This window comes from Phalacrocorax carbo, chromosome Z, assembly GCF_963921805.1.
Source record: "Phalacrocorax carbo chromosome Z, bPhaCar2.1, whole genome shotgun sequence".
Classification (NCBI taxonomy): Eukaryota; Metazoa; Chordata; class Aves; order Suliformes; family Phalacrocoracidae; genus Phalacrocorax; species Phalacrocorax carbo.
The window spans coordinates 18,124,695-18,134,365 of record NC_087548.1 but is presented as its reverse complement, the minus strand read 5'-3'; positions in this window follow the sequence as shown (position 1 = coordinate 18,134,365).

Sequence of the window (9,671 nt, the reverse complement as noted above, 5' to 3'; positions counted from 1 at the left end):
CTAATTTTGTATTGAATTCTCCTGGGGTAAGGAGGAGCATTTGTCTCAATGATTAGGAAACCCAGATATGCTATTACTTAGCATAGTTTTAATGCAATGTTAAGTAAATCTTCAGAATATTGAAAACGAGGAAATAAATGATACTGTATTCCTTTTGATGGAATTGCTAAGTAGATTTTTAGGCAGTTTGTAGAAGCAGATTTATTTAATCAAAACTAATTGACTGAAAACATTTGTATATAGTAAATATGGGTGAACAATCTGTGTAAAAATGGATTTGTATACTGAAACTGTTGCAGGAGTAATTGGCCAAGTCAGGCTGTATGCTGTTGCCATATGCACCACAGAAACAATTCTTTTTTCCAAGGAATGTTACTAATGTCCCTGGAGCCTTCCTCATGTTGCCAAGGGACTTCAACCTTACGTTGATCTTAGGCACTTTTCCCCTTAAAAATTATGTAACACTGAATAGGAGTTCCTGGACTGGTGTGGGGTAGCTTCCTTGATCTGCTGTCCACACCTTCACAACAATTTTTACAGATGAGTCAAGGAAGCTAATAGCTGTGAGTTCTGGTATGGGACTATGATAAAGAAATGAAACCAAAGATAGTAGACATACAAGGGCATAAAGAATTTACAAGGATATAAGGAATTTACAAGGTTATAATGCTGCTACTTTCACTTTTACAGTCCAATTTAAACTGCTGATAGTCAAACAAAGCCAACTTCTTTTTATATATTACTGCCAACAATTTAGAAGCAATATTTGTGACAACTACTCCAAAAATATGAAGTGTTTCTGGGCTAAATAAGTACTGTAAGATTCAAGAAATAAGGCTTTATCAATATATTTTCAACAAAGTCATCTATGTCTTTTTGTTTATTTAACCATATATATAATACATAGACGCAAGCACTCTGTTGTTTCCTAGTCTTACTGTGAAAGGTTTGGGGAGTTTTGATACAGAATACTCTAGCTAGCAAAACCTTTTAGCATAAGTGATTTTTGTTTCATTAGAGTCTGGAGAGGTAGATCTTCCTTTCTTCTAGATATATTTTGTTAATGTGAAAGTTTGAGTGATTCGCCAGCATCTGTTCGGTGAACGTTCTCTATGCTTTGTACACCAATGATAAATAAGCAAAGCAAATGCAAATAAGCAAAGCAAAGCACTTACAACTTCATGTGTGTGCACATGATTAATTTATACATTTTTCCCCAAAGTAAAAACAATTTAACATGCTCTTGCATCATTTGTCTTACATCTACATGAGTATGTAGATGTTGACCAAGTGGTATTTCTAGTAATTTTATATGGCTACAGAGGTATCAGCAGTGTTTCCTGTGCTCTCCTGGTGCTTGACTTACCTCAGGTTGGATGAAAAGTATGCTTCTGCTTAGAATCATAGAATCATAGAATCGTTAAGGTTGGAAAAGACCCTTAAGATCATCGAGTCCAACTGCTAACCTATCACTGCCAAGTCCACCACTAAACCATATCCTCAAGCACCACGTCTACCCTTCTTTTAAATACGTCTGGGGATGGAGACTCAGCTACCTCCCTGGGCAGCCTGGGACAACCCTTTTGGTAAAGATATTTTTCCTAATGTCCAACCTAAACTTCCCCTGGTGCAGCTTGAGGCCATTTCCTCTCATCCTATTGCTTGTCACTAGGGAGAAGAGTCCAACCCCCGCCTCGCTACAACCTCCTTTCAGGTCATTGTAGAGAGCGATAAGGTCTCCCCTCAGCCTCCCCTTCTCCAGGCTAAACAACACCAGCTCCCTCAGCCGCTCCTTATGGGACTTGTTCTCTAGACCCTTCACCAACTTTGTTGCCCTTCTCTGGACACGCTCCAGCACCTCAATGTCCTTCTTGTACTGAGGGGCCCAAAACTGAACACAGCATTCATGGTGCGGCCTCACCAGTGCCGAGTACAGGGGCACCATCACCTCCCTGCTCCTGCTGGCCACACTATTCCTGATACAAGCCAGGATGCTGTTGGCCTTCTTGGCTGCCTGGGCACACTGCTGGCTCATGTTCAGCCAGCTGCCAGCCAACACCCCCAGGTCCTTTTCCTCCAGGCAGCTTTCCAGCCACTCCTCCCCAAGCCTGTAGCGTTGCATGGGGTTGTTGTGACCCAAGCGCAGGACTCGACATTTAGCCTTGTTGAATCTCATGCCGTTGGCTCTGGCCCAACAACCCAACCTGTCCAGGTCCCTCTGTAGGGCCTTCCTGCCCTCCAGGAGATCGACACTTCCACCCAGCTTGGTGTCATCTGCAAACTTGCTGAGGGTGCACTCAATCCCCTCATCCAGACCATCAACAAAGATATTGAACAGGACCAGCCCCAACACTGAGCCCTGGGGAACACCACTCGTGACCAGCCAACAACTGGATTTGACTCCATTCACCACCACTCTCTGGGCTCAGCCGTCCAGCCAGTTTTTAACCCAGCACAGAGTGCACTTGTCCAAGCCATGAGCAGCCAGCTTCTCCAGGAGAATGCTGTGGGAGACAGTGTCAAAGGCCTTACTGAAGTCCAAGCAGACAACGTCCACAGCCTTTCCCTCATCCACTAAGCAGGTCACCTTATCATAGAAGGAGACCAGGTTAGTGAGGCAGGACCTCCCTTTCATAAACCCATGCTGGCTGAGCCCGATCCCCTGGTTGTCCCGCACGTGCTGCGTAATGGCATTCAAGACCATCTGCTCCATGACCTTTCCCAGCACTGAGGTCAGGTGACAGGCCTGTAGTTCCCCGGCTCCTCCTTCCGACCCTCCTTGTAGAGGGGTGTCACATTCGCTAGTTTCCAGTCATCTGGGACCTTCCCGGTTGACCAGGACTGCTGACAAATGATGGAGAGTGGCTTGGCGAGCTCCTCTGCCAGCTCCCTCAGTACCCTCGGGTGGATCCCATCCGGCCCCATGGACTTGTGAACATCCAGGTGAAGCAGCAGGTCGGTGACTGCCACGTCTTCAACAACTGGGACTTCATTCTGCATACTAGCTCCATCTCCCAGCACAGGGGCCTGACAACCCTGTGGATGACCAGTCTGACTACTAAAGACTGAGGCAAAGAAAGCATTAAGTACCGCAGCCTTCTCCTCATCTTTCGTGGCAAGGTTACCTTCTGCATCCAACAAAGGAGGGAGATTCTCCCTGGCCCTCCCTGTGTCACTGGTGCATTTATAAAAACATTTTTTGTTATCTTTAACGGTGGCAGCCAGTTTAAGTTCCAGCTGGGCCTTCGCCTTCCTAATCTTTTCCCTGCATAACCTCACAACATCCTTGTAGTCCTCCTGAGTCACCTGCCCCTTCTTCCAAAGGCGGTAAGCTCTCCTTTTTTTCTTGAGTTCCAGCCAAAGCTCACTATTCAGCCAAGCTGGTCTTCTTCCCGGCCTGCTCGACGTATGGCACAAGGGGACAGCCTGCTCCTGCGCCTTTGAGACTTCCTTCTTTAATAACATCCAGCCTTCCTGGACTCCTTTGCCCTTCAGGGCTGCCTCCCAAGGGACTCTGTTAACCAGACGCCTTAACAATCCAGAGTCTGCCCTTCTGAAGTCCAGGGTAGGGGTTTTGCTGACTCCCTTCCTTACTTCTCCAAGAATCAAAAACTCTATCATGTCATGGTCGCTGAGCCCAAGACAGCCTCCAACCACCACATCACCCATCAGGCCTTCTCTGTTCATAAACAGCAGGTCCAGCGGGGCACCTCCCCTGGTTGGCTCGCTTACCACCTGCGTCAGGAAGTTATCTCCCACACACTCCAGGAACCTCTGAGACTGCTTTCTCTCTGCTGTGTTGTATTTCCAGCAGATATCTGGTAAGTTGAAGTCTCCCATGAGAATAAGAGCTAGAGATTATGAGACTTCAGCCAACTGCTTGTAGAGTACTTCATCTGTCTTCTCATCCTGTTTGGGTGGTCTATAACAGACTCCCACCAGGATGTCTGCCTTATTGGCCTTCCCCCTGATCCTCACCCATAAGCACTCAACCTTATCATTGCCGTCATTCAGTTCTAGACAGTCAAAACACTCTCTAACATACAAGGCTACCCCTCCACCTCTCCTTCCTTGCCTGTCCCTTCTAAAGAGCTTGTAGCCATCCGTTGCAGCGCTCCAGTTGTGTGAATCATCCCACCATGTTCCTGTGATGGCGACCACATCATAGTTTCCCTGGCGCACAATGGCTTCCAGCTCCTCCCATTTATTGCCCATGCTGTGTGCATTAGTGTAAATGCACTTCAGTTGATCTATGGATCTCATCTCCAACACAGGCATGCCACCCCTAGGCTCATCCCTAGCAAGCCTGGTTTTATCCCCTTCCCCCTTCATACCTAATTTAAAGCCCTCTCAACGAGGCCTGCTAACTCCTGAGCCAGAATCCTTTTCCCCCTTTGTGACAGATGAGCCTCCCATTGCTTCAATGTACCCAGCTCAGATACCTCAGCTGAGTTCAGCAGACTAAATGGTAGACATCTGTCTCTCAGCAAACCATCACAGAGTCTCTTTGTATTCAGCGTGTAGCTAGCCAGTCTTTTCAGCGGTGCTTAAAACATGATTTATCTCTTTCTAAAAAAAATTACTTCTGGTGTAGAATTGCATTCTAGTGACCACTGATTGTACTAACTAGGTAGTAGCTGACTAAAACTGGGATTGTAGATTAGGCTTGTCTTCCTGTCATTCACCATGATTTCCTATTGCTGGAGAAGGAAGCTATCACTTCAGTGAGTATTTTGTCCAGGAGATTCTTTGACATGTAACGAAATAAGAAGAAGTGAAACAACTAAAGGCAGTTCTCAGAGGCACTTAATATCCCTTCTAGACTGACATATTTCAGTAGAGGAATGATCAGCTTTTTAAAATGAGTTGTAACTTTTAAAATGCAGAACAAACATTTATTGTAAATTTAGATTTTTTTTTACTCAAAATCAAAATCTGTTCAAAGCCAGGAGTGTCTCTTTAAAAGATTTAACAATCACAGTATATTTATTGTGCCTGAAATTTTCAGTGCTAAGTCTTTGCTTCAGTTTACTTTTCTTAGAAAAAAAAAGAAAAATTCTCTACTTTTAGTGTATGGGGACTTGGACTTGGAACATGAAATTTGTTACAAGACTGTGCTTCTTTCCCCCTTGAAGGCTGACTTTGAAGAGGCTCTACCTGTGTATCCTACAGCGGACCTTGTACTAGGTACCGTCAGTCTCTCTTAATGGCAATATATAAAAGCTGATCACTTGTTATTTTCAAGATAAATATTTATGGCAGTTAGAAACCTCTGGTACTACTCTCCAACACTAGCAAGGATATGCGGGTTGTACTTGCTGCTGCCATCTGGACACTCAGTGTAAAGGACTGCTGCAGTGTTAGCCAAGGAAAACCATGGCTTGAGTATGTGGTGTGTGGGGCTCCATGCTTCAGCAGTTTCCATGGGTGTTAAAACCTCCTCCTCTTAAAAAGAAAATCCTGAGTTTTAAAAGAGTTTTTTTCCAATTAAATTCTGTGACTGAAAGTCTTGTTGAATGATCAAATTTCTTGAAAACTCATTTCAGATAAGAAAATCAGTTTGGCTGTGACTTGATTTACAAGAAAGTATACTCTTGCTGTCTGTTTCAAAGGGATAGATGTTGGCACATTTCTTTGGTTCTCTGTTTCCTGGATTGGCTCTGCAAAAATAGGGGTCTTCAAGAGTGTGAGCATTTTCCCTTTTTATAGTGAGCAGATACAAAGGTTTGGAAACGTCAAGTAGAACTTTCTTGCCTTTGGCACATGTTCAAAAACATTCACCTCTCATGGTTATGAAAGGTATTCAATAAAAGATGGAAAATGCTTTGGATTCAGCATACACTGAGCATTTAATCAGAATCTGTCCAAACTGCTTATGCAACAGGCTGTAGATGCAGCTTCTCTGGAAGAAAGTAGCAGATACCATAAAATAGGCTATTGAAAAAGAAAGCATCAATGAGAGTTGCTTTGTTGTAGCTTTTTTCTTCATCGCGTATTCTACCTCCCTAGCCTGCAGAAGGACCATCCCTTTAGTGAGTTTGTTCCTATTGCTGCATAGTATATGCATACTCTAAGCTTACATGAAAGGTGAAAGGTTTCAAGTGTGGAGGTGAAGGTGAATTGCATGGCTATAGCAGAATGCTCTGTTCCTGAGTTGCTGATGGTGTGAGATACCAGCCGGGCGGTAAGCATCTCTCAAAAGGAGTAGTATTGATTGGAGGTAGAGAACGCATTATTTCCCTGGCACTGGTGATATTTCCTTATGCCAGGAGATCACTCCAGTTTCCCTGGCAGGAGTTACTTTACTGATGGAGATAAAAGCTTTAGTTTTCAGTTGAGATTCCAGCTGACTTGGCACACTGACATAATTACACCTACAGAGGTAACAAGCATTGATTTTCTCTGTGTAATGAAAACTGCTTCCACTAAAATTTTTCAAGTTTGTACTATATCCAGACTTGAAAGAAAAATGCAGCAGAATACTTCGCGTTGAAGACATTATTTGAAAACACTCTCCTGTCATGCTTACAAAGGGTATTTGCTATTTCTGCTTACTTTCTTTCCCAAAGTAACCCATACTGGCAGGCCTTTAGGAATAATTGAATAATCTACTTCATGGAGGAGGAAAGGACTTGCAGAGGTACACACAGGAGGAAATGGTTTACCAACCTTCTGGAGGAGTTAACTGCTAGGCTTTCAGAATCAAAACAGTTGAACAAAGGTGTTCTGTGACAGGCATAAAGTACATTTTAATGCTATTGAATGTTATATCCCTTCATAATTTGTCAAAGTAGAATTTCTTAACTAAAACTTGTTTTCTTCCCTCTAGTACTCCAATCTCCATAACTCGCCTGGTGGCTGTATTTCACATTTATCTCCAAAGTGCTTTATGAGCATTACTCAATCTCACTAGGCCCCTAATTAGTTTACAGGGGGGGAAAAAAAAAACACCAGAAAAAAGATTTATTGTCTTAGGTGAGCAAGGGTAGGCTGGGCCAGATAAGTGTGTTTAAAGATAAAGTCTTCAAAGCTGAAGTAGAGCTGACTGGAGAATGTTAGGATGAGATGTATTTTTTCAAGAAAAAGACTGCTCTAGAGAGGAGCTTGTTTCAAACTCTGTAATTACTAGCTCAGAGTTTCATGGTTAAATGGTATCAGTCGCTTCCTGCTAGCTGACCTAAAGTGATGAAATTGTTTGGGGTTTAAAACTACAAAAAGAGAGCAGGTTATTGCAAACAACTTTCCAATGCCAGGAAATAGGCTTTGGAATAGTGATGAGGAACTAAGATACCAAATTCACTTGCCAAAGTAAATCACCTCCCTGTGCCAAGTTAATAAATACAAATGTGCAGGACTCTTCTTCCATCCAAGTATTTGATGGACTGGAAACCATTTGATAATTTGAAAAAAAGGCAGTGAAACAGATTACAGGGAGTGTGTGTAATGTCATCTGGAGGGCATGAAACCATCCCTCGGAAGGACAGGCAGCCGTAACTGCAAAGATCTGTCTCTTATTTCTGTTTGTTTTTTATTGCAACCCAAAGACTGGATCCCTGAAGGAGTGGACAAGTCAGGGTACCCCATCTTTAACTGGCAACATACAGCCAGTGGTACCTGAATGTGGACAAGATGAAACAAAAGGGAATATTTGTTTGCTCAACTTCAAGTGGTTAACATAACCTAAAAGATATTTGAGTGCAAGCTTGTTCCTGTGCATTTTCCTCCATCAGCTTCACTCTGTTACATCTGTGCAGCCTCGGTCATTAGCCAAGAGATGAGCTTGGTTCACTGTGCAAGTTTCATAGTGTAACCTTTATTGCAAATGAGGAATATTTGGTGATTACATTACTTCAAGTGAAATTCAAAAGAAAAGCAGGCCAAATCCAGCAACCAAAGCACTTCCTGGTATTAGTGAGTGATAACTGCAGAAGCAGGCATATTATTAACAACATTCTTATTAGCAATTTATTTGTTCTGGGTAGTGCAGGAAGGTTTAAGTCACTCATTATGTTAGCTGTTGTGTAACGGTAAGACAGTCCCTGTCCAAGGAGTCTTACAATATAAATAATCTGGTTTTATATCACGTAGATAACATTTAACTATAAAGATAGGAAAATAGAGGAAGTGATTTTGATCTTGTTTAGTTTCAAGTTACAGACTTTATAAATCCAAATTAGAACTAATCAATGCAAATTAGTACTTTGTTTTTCAAAATGCTGGCCTTTCCCATGCCCCTTGGACTTGTGAAAATCATGCATCTGGTATTCCAAAAAGACAGCTGCCAGAATAGCCCCACATATATTATTTTTTTTAGTTCTCTTTAAAAATAAATTATTCAGTAGGTTTTCCACAGACAGTGACATCATGGAGGAGGACAGGGAGGAACTATATCCAACTCATGCATAATTTTACTGTTCAGAAATTTACTACGCATGTCTGCCATTGTTGGTAAAATATGGCCTTTTTTAAAAGCAGGGCATATTGGATTTTCTACAATGAGGCAGTAGAAATTAATGCAGCTGCAGTCCTGCCTACCATATTTCATCAGAGCACATGATGGAGTTGTATACTGAAGTTCTTTTGTGCCCTTCTGGGAAAAAGGAACTAAAAAAATCAAAAGGTGTGAAGATGCTGCTGTTTTGGATGAACGCTCCTTACATGGCAAGTTTCCCCACTTCTGCCAAACTACCTGGCTGCTCCTGAAACAGGATGGACATTGATAGGAAATTTATGCAAGGACCCAGGGTGAAAACACAGCACTCTTTTTCGTGGTCAGTGGGCCAAGGAGCCCATTCAGAAAGGAAAGATCCTTTGTTAGAGCTGCCCTCTTACTTCTTAGCTCAGGCTATAAGAAGCATAAAAAAAGTCTTGAAGCTCTTTTTCCTCTTTCCCAGCTTCCATACCTACTCTGGGCATAAAGAAACTCTGAATTCAACTCTGTAAAAGAAAAAACAAGTATACTGTGTAAGACTGAAGAGTACATTATAGCCTCAGAGCTGTGAGGGGACATCCTGTTACCTGGCAGATGTGAGATCATATAAAGTTGTATAAAAATCTCAGTGCTAGCTAACTAACAAAAATGTAACATGTGGGCATGGTGGTTCGTAACGCAAAATTTAATTTCCTGGTATAAGCAAGGGCTGCAAGAGATCATAGTTCAGGGTTGATAATGACTTCAAAAGCCACTGTAACAGTCAATGAATTTGGGTCAGGAAAGAGTGGGGATCACATTTGTAAAATTGGTACGAGGGTGTTGATCCTCATGCATTGATGTAATGTGCTGCATGTACTCCACACAGCTTTGTGTTAGTATAACCTTGTGCAGCGGTTATGTTTGTGCTTGCCCCTGCGTAAGTCTCTTGTGACCGTAAACATATTTTCAGCCAAAGTGTAAAACCGGAACATTTCTGTATTTATCTGTGTTGGTAGAAAAGGACACCAGTTTTTTTTTAAAAGCTTGGTTTAACAAGTTTCCATTGAACATTTGTCACTTTTTGTTATCCCCCTATATATACAACGTTAGTTTTTAAAAGCCAGGGAGATCAGAATAGGTGTTCAGAATACATGTTCTGAAAGCCAACTTCAGGCTTTCTAAGAGAACCTTTCTCTGCTCAGGAGAAGCAGGTTAGAAACAAAGCATCATGCTGAAGCAGACCCCTGATCTGTGTAGT